Below are 21,542 nucleotides of genomic sequence, written 5' to 3'. Positions count from 1 at the left end.
GTCAAATATCACTAGACACTCACCCCAGTTCATTTAGCTACATTCTTTCTAATAATAATGTTTCAAAATAGCCTTTGAAATGCATGGTGAACTAGAGTCATTCAGCTTTGGGGAATGTTAAATGACCCTTGAAATTTTTTTAAAATATTATTAATTTATTTTTAGAGAGAAGAAGAGAGGAAGAAAGAGAGGGAAACATCAATGTGTGGTTGCATCTCAAGCGCCCCCTGCTGGAGACCTGGCCCAGAACCCAGGCATGTGCTCTGACTGGGAATCGAACTGGTGATCCTTTGAGAGCTGGTTCGCAGGCCAGCACTCAATCCACTGAGCCACACCAACCAGGGCAATCTTTGAAAATTTAATAGTGGTCAAGTTAGGGGTATGGACTGAAAATGAGACATGGAAATAAATGATGCTACAGCATTCAGTCTTTTAGTGTTAAGATTTTACACCTATAGAAGGAGTAGAGAATTAGAGCAATATCTAAAAGAGTAGGAACCAACTAGAAGATAAGTAGTATACTCAATCCCTCTGGCTTGCACCTTTTCTTCCTCATGGATCCTCTCCATGAGTAAATTTTAAATAGTGGTATACCACTCCTAGACTCTGTTTTCCACCCCATGCCACATTTCAGGGGGGCAACTTTAGGGAGAACGAATATGAACTAGAGTAGAATTTGATTCCTACCACTTGGGACTTGACTTGAATGTTTCATTGACTAGATCGCATTTTGGTGATTGTGCACATCTTTGGATTAAGTCACTGCTTTGAAAGGCTAATAATCATCGGACTATAAAGAAGTAACTAACCAGCAGATGGGTCACTATGAGTTTTAAATAGTAACCACAGGACTAATGGACATTAGTACCAAAGCCAATTTACTGAAACTAATCAGATGGCACAAACTTAACCAGAAAGTGCCACGGTTCTGCGGATCGCGGTTGCCCTGCAGAATTCAATCATTCAATTTCTAATCTGGGCCCCTAGAGGAAAGGCTCTGTGCACCTCGCCCCAGAGACTCGAAGTAAATGCATTTTATTTTTAGATGTTTTCTCTCTTGACACTGGGTTCCACAAATGCGAAGGAACAAGTCATCCTCCAGGCAATGCTATGAGTTGTTGCTGTCTCTTCTCTCTTACTCTACGGCCTCCTGCAAGCGTATGAAATACCAAAAGGCCAAGATCTGATTTCTTGCAGAACAATGTGCTTCCCTTATCCCTAAAATGGGTATGTTAAAATAATTAAGTTGCCTTGAAACATTAGATTGGCCCTTTTTTGATAAATCAAAGGTGTTTCAGGGTTGAGAGGCCATCTCAATTTTACAGTAAAAGAGCTATCCTATAAGAAAGCAAGAAAAATCTCAGGTGGTATTTTTTATTAAAAATACTATTATTACCATTCTAGCAAAAGAATTGATTGAGAAAAGTCACACCACCTTAAGTAACATTATTTTCTTACCTTTACAGACTCTCAGATAATACCGCACATCTGACATGCCTAGAATTAATACTGACGTCAAAGGTATTAAATCAAAAGGAGCCAAATGACTTGATAATTTCCAAATCAATAATTCAAAATGGGTTTGTCAATATTTCAGAAACTATGCATTCCAGATTATCCTGTAATAATGGCACAGAATAAAAAGGAACACTATTCAATGACAAATTACAGAACTGTACAGTATGATAAAGTGTTAATTCAACAAAGCCATCAATATATTATACCTTTAAAATCTTTCAAGCTTCTGAAATAATTACCAAACAATCTTGACTCTTAGAAGAGTATATCTTAGACTTATCTCTTTTTTTGCACCCTTCTAAAATGATTTTTTTTTACCCAGGGATGATAAGAAAAAGATAACATATCATTGTCAAAATGAAGACTGATGTTTCTCAAAGGAGAGACATTACTAGGTCAGAGACTAGGTGTGATCCTAGTTGTTGCTCTAAGATCCCTGGATGACTACAGAGTCTGCGGTTCAACCAGAAATGTCAACATTACGCTAAGAGACAAGAAAAAGTTTCTCCCTATCATGCCTTCACACACGTCACTATCCCCAGCCTCCGAACGAACAAAAAGAAATGTATTATTTTGTGGCTGTTCAGTCACCTGCCTGAAGGTGAAGCATTAGTTTCCACTTTACAGATGAAGGAAGTGATTCCCAGCTAGAACTCATCTGTCCTTCCAACTAAATAAAAAATAACAGTAATTAATAACAGTGCACAGGGTTTCTTTGGTGTCCTCCAATATAATCTTATAGCAATATCTTGATTGGGGCTTTAAACCATCTGTGTAAACCATGTGCAAAATCACGTGTAGAACACTTAAAGTGCATGAAGCCAGAGGTAGTTGATAATGACACTGGCTCTATCATCATGACATTTAGACATAATCCAAAGTCATTTCATCTTGTTTGCCTCATGCTCCTAATCTGTGGAACGGGAATATTATATTGTATGGTCATGAAAAGACTAAATGAGAAAACATACATTAAGCACTCAATGCAGTACCTGGCACACAGTAAATGCACAATTTACAGCCACTGGCATGCAGTGCGAGTATTGTCCCTTTCGTAAAAAATCTGCTGAGATGGAATAGCATGGTTCCCACACTTCCTAGAAGCGAACTGCTACCTTGTTCCTCAGCCTACGCAGTGTCATATTCACCCTTTCTCCTTTCTGCAAGTTTAGTCATCATCCATTCGTATCAGACCATGTCAATCGCGTCAGTAGAGATCAGAAAAAGCACATACGAGGGGGGGACCCAAAAAACCTGGAATTTATTTATAAAAAATTGATTATTTATTCTTACAAGTTTAAACTTCAGTCACCTTCAAAGTATTCCCCATTGGATGCAATACACCTATGGAGATGTTTTTCCCCCTGCTCAAAACAGTTTTCGAACTCATCGACTTTGATGTCTTTTAGCGCTTCTGCCGTTTTTTTGTTTCACCTCTTCCACATGGGCAAAATATTTGCCTTTGAGGACTATTTTCATCCAGGGAGACAAAAAATGTCTCTCAGGGTGAGATTAGATGAATAGGGAGAATAGGGCATGGGGGTCATGCCATTTTTGGTCAAAAACTGCTGAACACTCAGTGCAGTGTGGGCAGGTGCACTCAAATCACCCATCATGAAATGGGCAAATGCATTGAAAAAGCCTTCAAAAAAAATTAACTGAAGCCGAACACAGCCTCTCACAACACCACCAGCTAGTGCACCGATCCAGATGGGTTCCTAGAACACTCATCCAGCAGGGTAAGCCTGGACCACAAGAGGCCCGCCCTCCAGAAGATAATTCCAGTTTTGTTGCCCACCCCCATATGTTTCGACTTTACCAACAGTAATTTATTGCAACAATTCAGAAATCACAAGGAACCCCTCTTTTATATGTCATGATATCTGTTCATGACTAATTTTCAATTTCCTGACAGACTTGTCAGTATCTCGAGATACTGGTCTTTGGAGCCAATGAGAAGTGGGTTCAAATCCTAACTGTGTGACCTGAGCAAATCAGTTCTCTGTGGTCCTCAATTTCTTCTTTTATAATTGGATGTAACTATACCCTAGGAGGTTGCTCTAAGGATTAAAAAAATTCAGTTCACAGTTAATTGCCCTTTATCAATGTTATTATCAAGTCCTTAAGAGTAAGCTTGCTTTTGGTCCTGATCTCTGCAATGGTCTTTCCAGCCTGACCTCAGTAAGTGACCCCTCAGGCATTGCTTCTGTACATCTGCTTACATTTCTCCAAATTGATGGTATCATATTGAATTTGAATCCTGATGTTTAACAAATTCATCATTTGTCTAGACACAGTCATTGTCAAAAAACAGTTCACAACTTCAGTATCACATTTGGAATCTTGGAATTTAATTTTAGCGGATAAATCTTCTACGCATCTTTACCAAGCCTAACTTACATGGAATCTCCAGAAAGTTAACAACACCAGATTCTCCTGTCACTCCAGTTGTCCAAAATAGTACTCTCTATTCTAAACTGGTGCCAGAACTCACTGTACACGAAGAGTTCCAAAATCACATAATCATCACACCCCAAGGATATGATTTCAAATATTGCCATCAGCTGGCCCATTACTTTCATAGTTTAAATATTTTTTAAAAATTTTCAACAACTACTATTGATGGAGTCAAGGTCTAGCACTTTCAATACATCACTTCTTAGACCCTCAGAATACCCCCTGAAAATTTTGTGATTAGCTTGGTTTTGCACTTGAGGAAATCGGGGCTCAGAGAGGTTAAGTGGGCACACAGCCACAGCAATAGAACAGAAACTGGAGCCCAGACCTGCTGGACTCCTAAGACGGCACTCTGCCCATCCACTCACTTAACAGATGTTTGCTGAGCATGTACTGTGTGTCAGACCCCGCGCTCAGGATACATGCTGGGCAAAAACATAGTTTAAAGATTTAAAGATTAAGGGACAAAAATATCACAATCTATTTTATTTTATAAATGTTTCAATTGTGGTTTTATTTAAAATATGAAATCAGTAACCTTAAACATGTGTCTCCCCCAACCACCTGGAAATGTGCTCGCAATCTGAATCCTGTAGATGTTTTAGAATGAAAAACAGACAGCTACATTTATTTGGATATGTATTAAATGGAAAGCTTTCTAGTCAACACATTGAAAAGTATAAAGAAAATAGAACTGGCCTCCCTTCAAGAAAATAAAAACACACCCACATAACCAAGAGGATTGTTAAGCAACATGCTTTGAATATGTGAGCTGACATAGTGGGGACAGGACAGAGTGTGAGAGAGAGAACTGAGGGGACAGATGTCTGAGGAAGTAAAGCCCACACTCACAGAGACGAGGGCGAGCTTGCTTCTCAGGGAAGAAACACACTGGGCTGGAAACAAGAAAGTTGATTTTAAGTTGCTTAATAGCACATAGTCTAAAATTCACACAGAGAAGCTGTCCAAGGAGAAATATACATTTAATCATATATGCAAAGAGGGGACATTGTAGAATATTCAGAAGAATGAAAGATAAAAATAGTATTTAGGAAAGACTCTTCCATCCTTGAGGCATTTCTATCTCTCCTTAACTGCTTTGCACACAACTTAGGTCGTTAAGGTAAAAGAGATTTTGTGTTCTTTGCTCTAGGAAAATGTTTACAGTACTAGTAACATCCAAACTATTTTTTAGTGTTTCATGAAGACAAAAGCTCGGTATAACAAAAATGCAACCTGCATGCCTTGATGTGGTTTGTAAAGTTTCTGTCTTGTTTGGAAAGGAGTCTTTGGCTTACTCTGTGTCTGAAGGCATTTAGTATTTAGCGCCTTGATAAAATGACAGGGACTGAAATAGACTGTAGAGATCTTGTATTAACTTCTGTCACATCCAGTGGTTTTGGGGGAGTGAAGCCACTATCGGAGAGAGTTCGTGCCAGCAGGTGCTGACAGAATTCAGCAGCTCCTCAGACAAAATGGGCATTTTTTTTTTGTCAATATGGGCCCCTCACCTCGATGGAGTATCTTAAGCAATCCCAGCTGCGGAGGGATGTAGGTTGCCAAATTCAGACACAATCTGTCCCCTCTCCTAAAATGAGGTTGATTCTCATTATTCTTTAGGAGTCACACAAGCTGTTGGCAATTTGCTCAAGCGAAGAGCAAACCATATTGAGTAGTTGCGACACTTCACAACCCAGAGAGTGGCATAAACCGAATGTGCCCACAGCCCCAATTTACTGGCAATTTCTGGACTGATCTAATAATAGCTGAGACAGAGGGAAGAACGAAGCCTGCCACACACACCTCACTATCCTGGCTTTTGCAATGCTCGGCTAACGGAAAGAGAGGCCTGTTTAGTAATTTATTCCCTCCTCATTGCTGCATTACAAAACATACCCAGAACAGCCTGCGCTGGCTGCCAACACTGATGGTGGCATCACCGGCTTCAGACTCTCTCCTTGGGCATCAGCTAAAGCAATGGTGTGTGAATACACCTGCTGGAAACAGCAGGCTTTATGGAATGAAGCATTCATACAATTCTTTTGTTTCTACGCTATACCTTTTCTTTTTATTGTTGTTCAAGTACAGTCATCTTCATCCCCCCCCCAACTCCCCACCTTCCTGCCCACCCCACCCCCCACCCTTGAATCTACCTGACTTTGGTTTCGTCCATATGTCCTTTATACATGGTCCTTGATGACCCCTCCTCTTCTTTCCCATGTTATCATACAATTCAATAAGAAAAATAAATGGAAAGATACAAATGGACAACTCATAAAAGAATAAAAATGATTTAAATATGTATATGAGAAAAGGTCTGACCTCAATAAGAAACAAAATAAGTAATCATTTTTTCATTAAAATTTTTTAATATTTCAAAAAGTAAAAAAGATTTTTTTTTGCTGGCAATGCATAATGAATTTGGAATGTTTGTCTATTATGATTAGAAATAGAAAATGTTAACATAAACTTTTAAAAGCAGTTTATCAATAGCTACATTATGTTCTAAAAATACTCAAAAGAAATAACAAGAAAATTGTTTATGTCCGAAATGTTTTCTACAGCTGTTTATATAGCAAAATAAATAAATAAAAATAAAATGAGGAAAAAAAGAAATATGATAAGAAATATGATAATAAAAGAATCAATACTAAGAAAACCAGGCAAGAACAATTTAACATTTTTTGTAAAAACTATGCTACTTGGGACCTTTATGGTTTTTAAAATTTTATTGTGAAATATTCCCTACACACAAAAGAGCACATATAATGATTATAAACACTACATATAATTCCAAGTGAAAAAATCAAGACACAAAATTGTATATACAATATGTTTACAACTATATGTAAATATATAGTTTACATTATGTCTACAGGGAAATAACCTGAAGTCCCAATAGAGGTTATTCTTTGATAGTAAAATGATAGGTGATTTTTTCCTATTTTTCCTACTTTCAAAACTTTATTTAACTTCTGTTGAATATAAGCTCATCATATTTACTATCTCTAACTTCAGATGTTAAATTGGAAAAACATCAGAACCACCATAGTTATCTATTTATTTTTTCAGCAAATATTTATTGAGTTCTCTCTATGATCACAAAACACTAGGTATCAAAGGAGAGATAAGCACATAAAAGACATATTTTATACTCTTGGGAAGCTTATAAGAAATGCAGCAGGGTAATGGAATAGAAAAGTAGAAAAATAAACTCATCCTAAATTTAATAAATTGAGTTCATAAGTCTACAGTAGCATTGTACCAGTTAAAAGATAAAGTAAATTTCAGGGAGTCTTGTCCCTTCCTTATGTAATGGTAATCTGGACAAACGTCCCCAGGTAACAATTCCACATTCTCAGGCAGAAGCTCAGATCAAGGTGACCAGAAAATGTATCTACTCCCACCTCCCCTCTGGTTACTGTCAGATTGTTCTTAATTCCAATGTCTTTGGTTATATTTTGCTTGCTTGTTTGTTTAGTAAAAAAAGAAGAAGAAGAAGAAAGAAAATGTATCTAGACCAAGGAAAGGAGCCAAAAAGAACTGCCTGCAAAGCTGTACGCTGTGCTTCTCTAATCTACATGTGGTTATCTATGAATAATTTTATTCTGTTATTATATTTATAACCATGTGAAACTCATAAATTCCTGATCTATCAATTTGACTACAAATTCCAGCCATTTCAAAAATCTACTCTATAACAACATTTTATATGACAAGTAGCTCAAGACTTTCTAAGCCAATGCCTTCCATTTATGGACTGTTTTACTCAATTACACACACTTATTAAAAAATATTTTCTAGGTGTCAAATGCTGGACTAGACTCTCTTTACACAAGATGAGGCCCTTAAAAAAAAAAGGCCCTACGCTCAAAGAGCTCATGATGCAAAAGAGAAACCATGGAATGCATAAACTCTTGTCCACCTTTATCTACAGTTGAGAGAGCCCTAACTGCTCTCCTGGCAGTTTTACTGCATTTCTGGGATGGGCACTATGTGCCAGAGGGGAGGGGGGAAGAGGATAATGGTGGAAAGAAGGGGAAGGGACTAGTCAAAAACAGGTATGAATGACCCACAGACATGGACAACAGTGTGGGGATTGGCTATGGAAATGGGGGCTGGGATGGGTGGAGGAGGGCAAAGGGGGGAAAACTGGGACAACTGTAATAGAATAGCAATAAAAGAATTTTAATGGGGAGATGGAGGGAAGGGTTTTCAGTAACAATTATAAAGGACACATGAACAAAACCAAGCGGGGGGTGGAATCAGGGGAGGGAGGTGGGGATGGCTGGGGCTAGGGGGGTAGTGGTGGGGGGTAAATGCAGACAACTGTACTTGAACAACAATAAAATAATTTTTAAAAAACAATAATTTTTTTTAAAAAAGAATGAAAAGAAAAAGAAGAAGAGAATAGCTACTTCTGCTTTGCAGATGAGCCTAGTCAAGAGCGGGTGGCATTCAAGTAGTCTTAAAAGGAAAAAAAGGAACCAGAGTTGAATAACTTTAAGAAATGCCTCATGAAGATTTGAAGATTTACAATGGACCTTTTTTTGAAGACTCAAGTTTTTCAGTAAAGAAATCTGTTTAGGTTTATTTAATTTTGTGCCCACTTCCCATCATCACCACCACTTATTTTTAAGTGGGACATTTTCATATTAATCTCTTAATATCTCATGGAAAACCCACTGAGAAAAGCTGCTCTAATCTGGCCACATGTTCAACAGTAATAAACTGAGGCCCAGGGACACTTAGTAAACTTCCCACTCAAAGCCATACTGGCAGCTGTGGCAGAAACAGGGTTGGAGCCCAGGACTCTAAGTCATTCCAGTGCTAATCCCATGTTCTATAGATCACAGATATCAATAGTCCTATATTTTTTAAAAAATCATTTATTTTGGATATTGACTGACAGAACCAGGACAATTTTAGCACAGAGCAGGCACAGTGAAGGGACTGAACGAGTTGCTCCCCAGGGTAGCCATGCCCTCTAACTGTCTGACCATCTGTTCAAGTGCCATAGACTATGACATTCCATGGATGTCACTGTTTATCTAAAGTTGATCATCCCAGTGGTGGGGATGAACAACAGAAACAGACAATAGCAAAGTCCTCTCTAAAAGCCATCTAACTTCACAATGAGCTCTTGAGGGAGCTTGTGTCCTCTACACTGTAAGCTTCATTAAAAAATAGAATAGGTTATCATTTCCTGCAAAAGGTATGAAAATAGTCCTGCCTAAAGGAAAAGAGATGGACTTGATAAAATTTCAAAGTCATTGTCAACCTTTCGAGACAGACTGTTGAGTCAGAGGCTGGTCATCCTGTCTGTCTGCTACCCAGAGACTCTGCCTCCCGTTCTGTTTCTTTGCTTCACCTTGTGATCACCTTATTGTTTCCTGGAACCTCTGCCCACCCCATGGGGAGACATGAAGATAAAAGACCAGAAACAAGCTAAATTGAATTTCTTCCCAGAGAGATTTATATTTTGAACACAGGATACAAAAGAAGAAGGTAAAAATTGTGGCTACCATATGATTTGAATTACATATGTATTTTTGGATCCCACTTCTCGATCAAATAGAAACAACCCTGAATGCAGGGATAGTAAGCACTTACCAAGCTACAGGACAGAGGAGTTGCACTAGTCAGTGTTGCAAGCTTACATTTTCAGAACTAATTTTTCTACTCCCAATCAGAATCCATAAAGGTTTGAGCTAATTCTCTTTCTCCCATATATCCTTCCCTCTGTCTCTTTTTGTAATCGACTGCTAAAAGGAAATGATTCTGAGAAGCATAAGAGGAGTTGCAACATCTAACTAAATTGGCTACCTTTCTATTCAATTTAACTCCAGATGAAAACAATATAAAAACAACCACAACACTAGAACTTCTCTCATTTAAAATAAGAATATGGATGCTCTGGGCTTATCTGAGTTAATTAGCACAGATGGTCTCCAGATTAATTTTACTAATCATGAAACAAGTGTGTAGACTGATTTTAGCACTTATAACCTAAAGATTATGCCCAAGGTTTAAAGATTTTAATGATTTTTACAAAATCAATTGCATCTATCAAGTTTAAGTCCTCCTATAAGCACGACCCCAAAAGAAAAGCCTCTTAAGTACATAACAAGAAGAAATTAACAACTTCCTGGGCCCCATGTGTGCATGAAACAGATAAAAATAATGTTTCTGCATTTTGTTATCCCTCTAAATCCCCTTTAACCCTATGTAGTACATCACACACTCACCAGGAAAAAAAAATATGATACTCCCCTATGTCCTCTTGGCACCAATCATGTCCTATAACTAGGTGACTGACAGAACTTCAGCTCAGTCTATGCAATTGTGTCACAGAGAAAGGCCCCCAAGGCTCTCTAGTCTACTTACCAACCCTCTATTTCAGTGTAAGAAGGAAAGGGGGGAATAAACATGCTAAGGTCCATCTGGTCTACCGTCATTACATACAGAGCTTATTATCACCAGGATTCAGCAATAATACCAATTGCATTATGGCCCTAAAACATACTACATGAAATAACACAATTGTAGAATGGTTCACCAACTACACCTGAGTTGGTCCTGTTCTCAGTCATTGGAAACAACACCTGGTCTGATAAATAATTTCAATTAGAGTGAGTTTAAAAGACTTTGTACAAAAATATAGCAAAAGAGTAGCACCTCATAATTTTTAAGAGAGCAGGCTTTTGGAGTCAGGGAAACCCAAGTTCAAATCCTGACACTGACCCTTACTTGTTCTGGAACCATGACCTCTAACCATCAATTTCTTTCTTTGAAGCTGGGACCACAGTAGTCCCTCACACGTAAGTGCTTATTAAATGATGGCTACTATCATCATTATCTTCATAACAGAAGACTCCCTGGACCAGAGAAAGCGTCTCTTTGCTTCACATCCAATATCCTGCACACAAAGGAAGGTTTTCTTGTCCTGTGATTTAATCTTAAAATATAATGATTTAACAAAAATATTCAGTGAGACTAAGAACATCTCCAGTTGACAGCAAAGTAGAATTAAAGTCACAGTATAGGAACCAGAAATCACCCTTTAAAATGCATTAACATTGCACATTTATTTTCAACAAGATTTTCTAGCTTTACCAGCTAAACCTTGGAGAGCATCTCTCCGACATGACACAGCATTGTTTTGCACTGACAGTGGTAGTGGGGGAGGGAAGGGTAGAGGAAAATCTCCCATCTCATTCCGCAAGATAACCCTGGGGAGAATGGAGCACGGAGAAAAAATGCAGTAGGAGTCAAAGTAAGATGTGCCTCGACTCTAATTTTTGTACTTTGGGACAACCACTTGTTATTTATGCAAGGAGAGGCCAAAAGGATGGGGTGGAGAAAGAGCAGTGGAGGAGAAATCACTACAAATTATAAACCACAACTCAGGCTTTGTGACTGACGGCTTCTCTTGGGACTTCCCCGGGGGAGCAAATTAGTGCTAGCTGCTGAGGGGGGTTTGGTCACATACACCTCTGCACGAGTGCCCACCTATGCTACCTCTACCTCTGATGAAGTGACAAAGCCTCTGTTAATGAGGTTTATGCCCAATCATTCCTCAGCTCTAGAGGCCCACTGAGGACTCTAAAACAGATGTCAGGGTAACCAGCAGAGAAATTCTATTGCCTTATTAAAAACCATGTCATTTTAAAATAATAATTTGATTTATTCTCTCTGTTCCTCTTTTCATTTGTTCCTTATCACCTGAGGCAACAGTGACCACATGGTTGCATAAGTTCCAGTCCACTGCTCCTCTAGCTGCTGGGCCCGATTCTCATCATAACTGGGAGAAGGGATGTCACAGGGAAGAGATTATAAATTGAGGCATAGAAGAAATGACAAGAATAACAACTCTAGTCATTGTCCCCAGTAGAGGTGGAAGATACAGCTAACACAGCTCTACAAAGTAGTTAAAGCAGAGTTTAGCAACATCTGGGAAGCTGCCTGGCCAAATGGCTCTTGCATCAATGTTTGTGGCAATGTTTGCATCAACAAAACTGCATCAGTCTGACACAGACCTGTGAACGGGGGATGTGAGTTTTGTCTTTAGGATCCATTTTTTCCTTTAGGTCCCTGGGGCATCCCTGAGGTGGGAAGAACTTGGAGAAATTAGAGGGGAACGGTGCCCTCTGCTCACACACCCTGTTCCACCCCAAATCATGAAATAATAAAACTGCATAGCTGAAAAGACAGAACATTTAACATAATCCTTACCAGAAAGGGCCCTTGGAACTCACTCATTCATTTATTAATGGATACTTATCACGTGCTTACCAAACGCCAGATATCACTGTGCTTGACACCAAGAATATAGTGATGAAAACTACAGGTGCGTGTCCTGCTCTGCACAGTTTACAGGAGGAAGAACAAATAATTGGAAAGTGGAGATATGCTAAGAATGGAAAAATTGGCTGCATTTGATCACCTCCTCTTCATCCCATTGGTGAGGGAGGAGCTCCCAACCTAGGAATATGGGGACGGCTGAACGCGTGACACCCAACATTGAACACATGAAATCCACAAAAGTTCATTAGTCACGTGTACTCAGAGCCCAGGGGAGGGCCCTGCATGCCACACAGGGCTACCTGGGAGCTGCATTCAGAAACAGAGTGAACAAGCAGAGGCCATGGCAGTCAGGGTTTGTAGTAACAAAGGAGTGAGGGGACCCCTAGTTGCCATGAGAGGACGTGACTGGCTTGTTTGCATAATTCCTTGAGCAGCAGGGACACCCACCACTCAAAGTGAAGTAGACACTGTGCTTGGACCGTGTGCTAAGGGGGGTTGTTGGGCTCGATGCCTTGTCCACAGTAGCACAATGCGGAGAGGGCCTTGCAGTCAGGCTGTGTGATGCCCTCCGGGTTTTGCCACAGGTCAAGGCAGCACATAAAACTGTTCCAGGTCCAACCCTGGTATTACTTATGACTCAAACTTAGTCTTAGTTGGTGGACCCTAGAACCAGAAAAATGTCTTTTTCTCTTCCATTCTTCCTACTCTCCACATAGCAAAATAATTCAGGCACACAAAGGACCCTGGGGGTGGGTCACCCCCTGTGTCACAGGTCCAATGTCAATTTTGGCTCCTGATAAAAACTGGAGACCTTGAATTTTGTCCAAAGAATATACTTTGTTTCCCCACAGCAGATTATTGGAAAGCCCCCACGAAAGCAGACTCTACTTTTAAATTGCCATCCGATGTTCTATTCATTTCAGGTGTACAACATAGTGATTCAACATTTCTATGCATTATGAAATGATCCCCATGGTAAGTCTAGTTAACATCTGGCACCATACAAAGTTACAGTATTATTGATTATATTTACTCTGCTGTAAATTACATCCCCATGACATTTTATAAATGGAAGTTTGTACCTCTTCCTTTTCCTACTTTGCCTGCTCCCCAACCCTTCCCTTCACTAGTAACCACCAGTTTGTTTCCTGTATCTATGAGTCTGTTGCTTTATCTGTTTGTTTTGTAGATTCCACATGTAACCGAAATCATATGGTATTTGTCTTTCTCTGTCTGATTTATTTCAGTTAGTGTAATACCCTCTAGGTCAATTCATGCTGTTACAAATGGCAAGATTTTAATATTTTTTGCAGCCAAGTAATATTCCATTGTATAATATACACCACATCTTATTTACCCATCACATTTACCTACTGATGGACACAGGCAGAGTTCCATATCTTGGCTATTAAAAGTAATACTGCAATGAACACAGAAGTGCATATAGCTCTTCACATTAGTGCTTATATTTTCTTTGGATAAATACTCAGAAGCGGAATTGCTGAAATACACGGTAACTCCATTTTTAATTTATTTTGAGGAACCACCACACCATTTTCCATTGTGGCTATCCCATTTTACATTCCCACCAACAGTGTACAAGGGTTCCCTTTTCTCCACATCTTTGCCAACATTGGTCATTTGTGTCTTTTTGAAAACAGCCATGTGACAGGTGTGCAGTGATATCTCTGTCATTGTGGTTTTTCATTTGCATTTTCTGACGATCAGCAGAGCTGAGCATCTTCTCATGTGTTGTTGGTCATCTGTACTTCTGCTTTGGAAAAATGTCTATTCAAGTCCTCTGCTCATTTTGAATGTTTTTGGTTTTTTACATTAAGTTTAGGGATTAACTAAAATATCCAATATTCAAAATGTAGGAAGTAGACTTTGAGAGACAGAGGACGTGGAGTAAGGTAACTTTTCATGATATTATATAAAGAAGGAAACCCTGGAGTTTGAAAGTCCAGCAACCTAAAAGTGTTATGCAAGAAAAAGGTCAGCTTCCTGGTGTCTAATTTACTTCCTTTTCTTCCTGTGCACTCTGCCTGGCCAGCAGCTTCCCCAGGCAGGTGGGGATTCACCCTTTGGCACCAGGTTCATGGTGGGGGAGGGGGGGTGGCTTCCAGGTCATGTGGGAGGGGCAGGAAACTGGGCAACCTTCAGAGTTCTGATTCCTGTTCTCGGACAGTGCCCACATTTGGACATGTAGCAGTTCCTCCAATAACGTCATTTTGTTCAATGTCATTTTGACATACTATGTGCATCAGTCCTCATTTTCTTTCCCTGGCCCAATTCCAGGTGGATATATAAACTAACTCAATGAACTTAAAAAGTTCATTTCTAAGAGGATAGAAGGAACATACCTGAAAATCACAACCATCTGACTACCTTTTGGGGGCTTTCAATGAAGTAAAATAGAAAGTCAATAGAAAGTCTCTTGTATTCCATGCTCAGCCAAAAATTGTGACTATGTTCTCCTCTGCTGCCGACCAAATGATAACGTCCCAACCACCTTCCCGTAGAGCAGACTGAGAGGACTGAAGAAAAGCATGTGGGCATCATCATAATGTCGGGTGCTTCTCCCAGACCACTCAGGAACTGCTTTACTCTTCCTGCGTCTCCTCTCACCAGATTTTATTAAAATGACAGCGGAAGAGCACTGAACTAGGTGACAGAATGAAGCACTATGCAAAAAACAATTAGTCAAGGAGTTAAAACTGTCTGTACATTCTGATCATGATTACATTAGAAATAAGCTTGAAGGGAAAGAACTGAAAACAAACACAACGGAATTAACAAAGGGAAGAAGAGAAGAGAGGAAATCTGTATCAAGGCCAATACTATTAACCGGGTTCTACAAGGGGCTGTGGTGAGGACAGGACTGTGTGTGCGAGCGTGTGTGAGCGTGTGCACGTGGGCCGTGTTTATAGCATCCTGCACTTTCTAATTTTTACTAATAAGATTACAGTACATATATATTTAAAACTTATACACACATAAAAGATAATTAGAACATTCAAAACAATGTGCCACCCTACGAGCTATTTATTGTGCAGGAGAAAGAGCTTGAGCTGGAAGCTGACACACTCAGGCTGTTTCTATTGTGTGTCTTCGTACAAAACACTTAACCTGTAGGCCTCAGTTTCCTCATCTGTAAAAATAAGGATAACACCGGATACCCCATAGCACTGACCACAGGATTAAATGTTATAGCATCTGTGAAAGTACCTCTCCCAGTACTGGTATTTGGAAGTACTCAAAAATGTTTGTTTTCTTACCTTTTCTACATCTCCTCTGTTCAGTGCAGGGATTCTATCCTCTATTTTGATTCAGGGCTCTCTGCAGTGATTAGATTGTGGAGGGCTTAACAACTTGCAAAGAATTATCAGACAGATGTTTCTAGATCTGTGTTTGCAGCTTTATCTCACCAAAGAAAACACTTTTCCTTTATCTATAAAATCTGCTGTTTGTGACAAGATTTACCAGCCCCCTGCAGGGCTTTTTGACAAAGTAAGAGCATCTCACCTTCCCAGCTGAAAGGCTGGCTCTAGTGTGTGTGTTGCTCTTGTTGGCGGTTTTTTCCCCCTCATCGTCTGCCTAACGTAGTAAAGTTGTGAAAAGACAGAATCACCTAAAACAGGGAGGGGGGAGGCTCTAGCCTTGCACCTTACAAGCCATTCAGGCACCAGGAGTGAAACTGCTGTCATGTCCAGCACAGTGAGAGATCCAAGCACAGACAGACACCGACAGAAAGGCCTCCATCCTGCCCAGCCGTCACCATCACGATCAAGAGCACATAAGAGAAACCACCAGGTAATGGAAGCAAACACGCCTTCTCAAAACAAAGCCTCTATGACCCCTGCAACAAAATCATAAAGTGCAGGGGGAAACGTCAAAGAAAGTAGTGAGAACCAAATGCAGTGCTCTCAGACACATGATATTCGCCTACTTCTAGTCATCAATAACTAGAAGCTGTTCCTCTTGGTCTCTCCAACAAGACCTGTCTTTATAGGGAGGAAGAGCAAGGGAACCCTTCCCAAGAAAAACAGCAACAGCCACCATGAGTGGGATTCCTCCACAGTGGTAAAAGGGAACCTCCTCGGGCATGCTCTAGTACCGATTTATCAGTTACCGGCTTATCAATTTACAGAGCGTCCATAAGGACCACATGACTGGAGGGATGCTCACAATGTAATTCCACGTCTTCTGGACAGCCTAGTTTCAGGCAAAAGGTTAAATGTCCAAGATCTAGCCCTCTTTTTCCATTATCTCCTAAATGTGAGAGTTATGCTGTTCAAAGCTTCTTAATCTGAAGTCCGAAATCCTAGTGAAGTTATGTCTGTAGAAAGATGTATATTTTTCCAAGAGTTCCATATCATTCATCAGATCCTCAAGTGGACCACGGTCCAAAAATACATTAACAACTAAACTAAAAAAGTCATAACTTCCTTTCCAGATCCCAACTGTCAAGGCAAGTTTATTTTTCTGATTATAAGAGCAATACAGAGTCATTGTAGAAAAGTTGAGAAATGTAGCCAAAAAAAAAAAATTTCCCATATCTGGGCCATCCAGAAGTAACCACTGCTGACAACATATATAAAATATTTTGTATTTTATATATACAAAGGTATATTCAATGTTATGTTTTCCTACATTCCTGATTTTTACACACTGAAAATTCTTCAAAAGCAGGTCCTTTGATGGTTAAATAATATTTCATCACAAATAGTAATTTTATTTTATCTATTCCCCTGTTGTTGAATATCATGTGGATTCTAATGATTTGACATTTAAAAAAATGCTGCTATAAACATTCTTGAAAGTCAAATTTCGCTTATTATGTTTTCAAGAGTAATAAGAAGCTACTAAAAGTTTTTGAACAAGAAAATAGTAAAATCAATATTTGTTTTATGCTAGTACAGGGGATGAATTGGAGTGAGAGAGGCTTGGTGAGAAGGTAAAAGCCTATTACCTGAGAACCTAAATAAGAAAGAGATAGTGGCACTAGACAGAAATCCAGATGTAGAGCACATACCAAAGGGGAATCACCAGGAGTCAGCGGGTCCACGGGAGAGAGGAGAGTCCAATACTAACCTGCGGTTTCTGGCCTTCACGACTGGAAGATCAAGTATGCCATCGGCCAAGACTGGCAATAAGGTTGGGCAGTCTGATTCAGCGAAGATGGTTTGAGCTTTCTCATGACATAGTAAAGCCATTAGGAATGAGAAGTAGAGATTTTCTCAAAGGCATTTCTACTTGTCATTCAGGTCCCTCCATATAGCTCTGAAACAGGAACTCTGAAGTTAGATTTAAAATGCCATCTTCCATTTAAATATTTACCATGTAAAAATTTCTACAACATTCTTGATTATTGGAACATATTCTTTCTAAAAACCATCTTGCCAAGCAAGGCCATAAATACATTTCTCATAAGAGTCTTTGAAAGCACCACTTTTACAGACTCCAGAATATAAAAGGCAATCAAAGGTGTAGATAGTGACTGATTGGTAGGGAGGCTGCTGATGCTATTTTCATTTTAGAATGATGTTACTAGTATTTGTATAGCCACCTCTATAGTGTGATATATCTCTTCAACAAGTACTTATTGCAAAGCTTTTTCCTGAGCCAGGCACTTATACTAGGTGCTAACGGTATTAAGTTAAAGAAAACTGAGATCAGGCTCAGAGAAATGTAATTGATCCAATTTTCCCCCTTATAATTGGGAATTAAGGGCACAAAGAAGTTAACCAGTTTCTTCTAACCTGAAATGCTCCAATTTCAGCTTCTAATTCTTTCCTTCACAGTTCCACACTGGGTGAGAGGAAAATTGACTAGTTACTGTGAGAGCCAGAGAGGCATAATCTGCACAAAAGAAAAATCTCTATATGATAATTCTAAAAGTCAGAGAAAATTCTAGGAGAATGTTCTGATAGCCCCAAGCCCTGCCTGAGCTAACGCGGTTTTCAGATAAGACAGTGGGAAATGTGATTCGGACAGCTTCCTGTGCCAATTCAAACACAGCAGGGCCCTGAAACAGCCTCGGCCTCGAACTGAGTGATCCACTGCACTGGGCCACCCTCCTGCATGGGAAGTAAAAGATACAACCTCTACTCTAAAGAATCATGAAATAATTTGAGAGAATGGCACCTAGCATTAAGAATGAAAAAGCACCTAGAGACCTACATGATCTATGCCCTAGCTGCAGGAGAAGATGAAACTTGAGCTGAACAAAAAAAAATAAGATTTAGAAAAGCAGAAGAGTTTTAGAATAAAGAAGTGGACTCGAGGGTAATTCCTGGGTGAAAGTGCTTAAGGAAAGGCACAGAAGCAAGAACAAGTACATCTACTTCCCAAGTTGGGAATAGTAGCTCAGAAAGACCCCACTGGTACACTCAGTGTGCCAGGCTCCCACTACAGTAGAAACACTGACATTCATTTGTACTGCAGGGTGGTCTAGAAAGGGACCATCAACCCCTCCACATGGAAACTAGCATCAGAACTGTGCACCACAGATTGCTAATGAAGATGACCTGATGGAACAGGAATCACGAGAAGATGTTGTGAAATCTAGATGGCCTTTTGGCAAGAATTCCAGTGGATCCCTGACAGAGATGTTAGGCTGAAGTGTTTGTCACCGATCCATACATTTATTCATTCACTACTTACTGAACTTCGGTATATGTTACAAAATTTCCACAGGCAAACATGCATGCAGGAAATGAACTGCAGTCTTTTCAACCTGGCCTCTCCTTCAAAGTTTGGAATTACAGCTCCCTGCATAAAAGGATCTCACAGATCTGCAGACGTTTTAGAGTGGTTTTGGGCTCATCACTCATTGAAGTGTCAGCTCCTTAACCTGAAGGATTTTTATTCTAATCTGACTACTGTGAGTAGGTATATATTGGGAAATTTACCACACACAACCCAGGAACCAAAGTAGAAAAAAAGGGGAGAACTCAGAATACGGAGCTCTGTCAGTTAAACCAGAATCTCCATCTGGTTCTGGAAGGAAATCAAATCTAGGGGAAAAAACCTGCTGCAAGCATATAAAGAATTTAATTGTTAACTAAGGTCCTTTAAAAATGATAGTCGAGTACCTTGGAAGAAGAAAATACATCATTCAGTCTAATTAGCATACTCCTTCTCCACTTATTTTAGGCATACTTTTTCAGATACCCTTCTATACGAAGCTGAGAGCTATAATAAAGAGAAGCTATTACCTATAATGTGGTATGTGTATTTCTAACAGTTCCACCTCCCTCAGAACCTCTCTCTCACTGATGTGCCATGGCAAGCTCCTTTCTTCATACTTTTCTTAATATTATTTTATTAATATTTATTGAGCATAGGCTGCAATATAGACACAGAGCTTGATGCAAAGAACACAGTGAAAACACAATCCCTACCCTTATGGAGCTGTTGAGGAAGATAAATCAGTAAAGAGGAAATTGAAGTTCAGTGTAGTAACTGCAACACTGGGGATAATAAAAGGGTATGCCACTCAGCCTTGAGAGGGGTGGGAGCAGCAAAGGCATCTGTTCAGAGGAAGTATCTCAGCAAAATGAAGAGTAAGGATTAGGCACTTGGGAGATTGGAAAAACACTCTAAGTAAAGGCATCATCTATACAAAGTCTTAGAACCTAAATTAAAGACACATTTAGATTAAGGTGGAGAGAATTCCTAGAAAGGTGAGCAAGCGCTGAACCATTAATAATTTTCAAGTCATATTAAGGTGTTTAGACTTCATTCTGAGAGCAGTGGAGAATCACCAAAAACTTTTAAAGGCGAGAAGTAGCAAAAATAAACACTCTGGATGCCATATGGAAAATGGACAAGAGAAGGCGAGCCTGAAGGCAGAGAAAGTAGTTAGGACACTGCAACATAAGAGATAACGAAGACCTGAACCAGAGAGTGGCCGTCATAATGGGCAAAAACACATGGATTCAAGAGTGGTAGAATCCGCAGACCCTAATGGTAAGTTCCATTGGAGTAGAAGACGGAGGAAAGACTCAATTAGGACTCCCAAGTTCCTTATCATTGATATAGAAAATGCAGGAGAAGACACAGATATGGTGGAGAAGATTTCTATTTTGGACACACTGATGAAAAGATGAGGCAACTTTTCCTTAGAGAAATCTAAGGAAGGATGTCCAGTAAATGTCATACCAGAGAGATACCTGAATGGGCAATGCAGAGTTACAGTGATGAGCACATGGTATTTCTTGACGCCTCTGTGATAGGTGAGCATGCCCAATCAGAACATATGAAACAAGAGGGGATGTTCTAAAGACACTGGCCTTGGGGCTTTGTCTCAGATGATTACAAGTTCCATGCTATTGTGGAGTGGGAATGTCTAACTCTTTCCCAATCCACTGGAATGACTAGTTCATCCCATTAGCTCATTTGTAACTGGGAATGAAGATCAAAACCTTGAAAGGAGGTGAGTCAGGCAAATGTTGATGAATAGAGAGGTGAGATAAAGATAGAACTCGGGGTGTTCAACACTGATTCTAGAAAATAAGAGATAAAACCATCACAAGTGGGATTCTTAGGTAACTCAGGAGCAACTTAAAGTCAGTGACCTTCAAAGAGAATAAATAGTATGTGCTCTTTAATGACTCCACAACCTAAGGTAAAAAACAGCTAGGAAGGTTCATTTAAGTTTCATGAACTTATGGCAGCCTCACAAAGATGAGAGTCTAGGCTTCCCGCATAGCCTTTGTTGGCATGGAGTGGAGGGAGAGGGTCTCTGTTGTTTGTCTATGGTAGAACAGTTATTATCTAAAAGTGCCTGCCTTGCTAGATTGCCCTGGTCTCCTAGAGAGGAAGCTTTCATAGAGAATGTTTCTCTTGTCTGTGTCCATTGGCATCTTTGGGTTGCTAGCTTCTTCAGCTCTAAATCTGAAATACATGAGGGAAAAAGAAAACCCAGGAGTATACTGCCTCGTTGTTCTTTGGGTCCCAAGGTCCCTAGAAAGCCTCTCTCCTTTTCTTCTTCTCTCTACCTTTCAGTGTGAGTGCATATATGTGTGTGTGTGTACACTGAGATTTGTGGTTGGACTGAACAAGAGGGATAAGGAAAAGTATGCACACTCCATCTTCCTGGTAGCAGACTTCCCACTTCTTTCATATGATAAGTGAACTACCACATATGAGAAAAAGTTATCCCCTAGAGAATAGAAATTATCTGAAACATTACAAAATTACTAACAATATCTCAAGCACAATTTTCAAGAAGCAAATCAGGAACAAGCACCAAA

General features: G+C 39.7%; 1 protein-coding gene across 5 annotated transcripts in view; it reads right to left on the bottom strand.

The window, feature by feature from the left end:
- The window catches only part of PDE4D (phosphodiesterase 4D), a 1,245,374-nt gene that overhangs the window by 1,062,479 nt on the left and 161,353 nt on the right, over positions 1–21,542 (bottom strand). Inside the window, exon 2 of one of the 5 annotated variants that reach the window (XM_071219658.1) lies at positions 1,459–1,619. The exons of the other annotated variants lie outside the window; for them this stretch is intronic. The gene's annotated coding sequence lies outside the window, so the exon portion shown is untranslated. The remainder of the gene's footprint in view (positions 1–1,458; positions 1,620–21,542) is intronic. 5 annotated transcript variants of the gene reach the window in all.

Source organism: Desmodus rotundus, chromosome 1 (genome assembly GCF_022682495.2).
Source record: "Desmodus rotundus isolate HL8 chromosome 1, HLdesRot8A.1, whole genome shotgun sequence".
Lineage (NCBI taxonomy): Eukaryota > Metazoa > Chordata > Mammalia > Chiroptera > Phyllostomidae > Desmodus > Desmodus rotundus.
The sequence above is the reverse complement of the archived record's forward strand: the minus strand, read 5'-3'. Positions and strand labels throughout refer to the sequence as shown.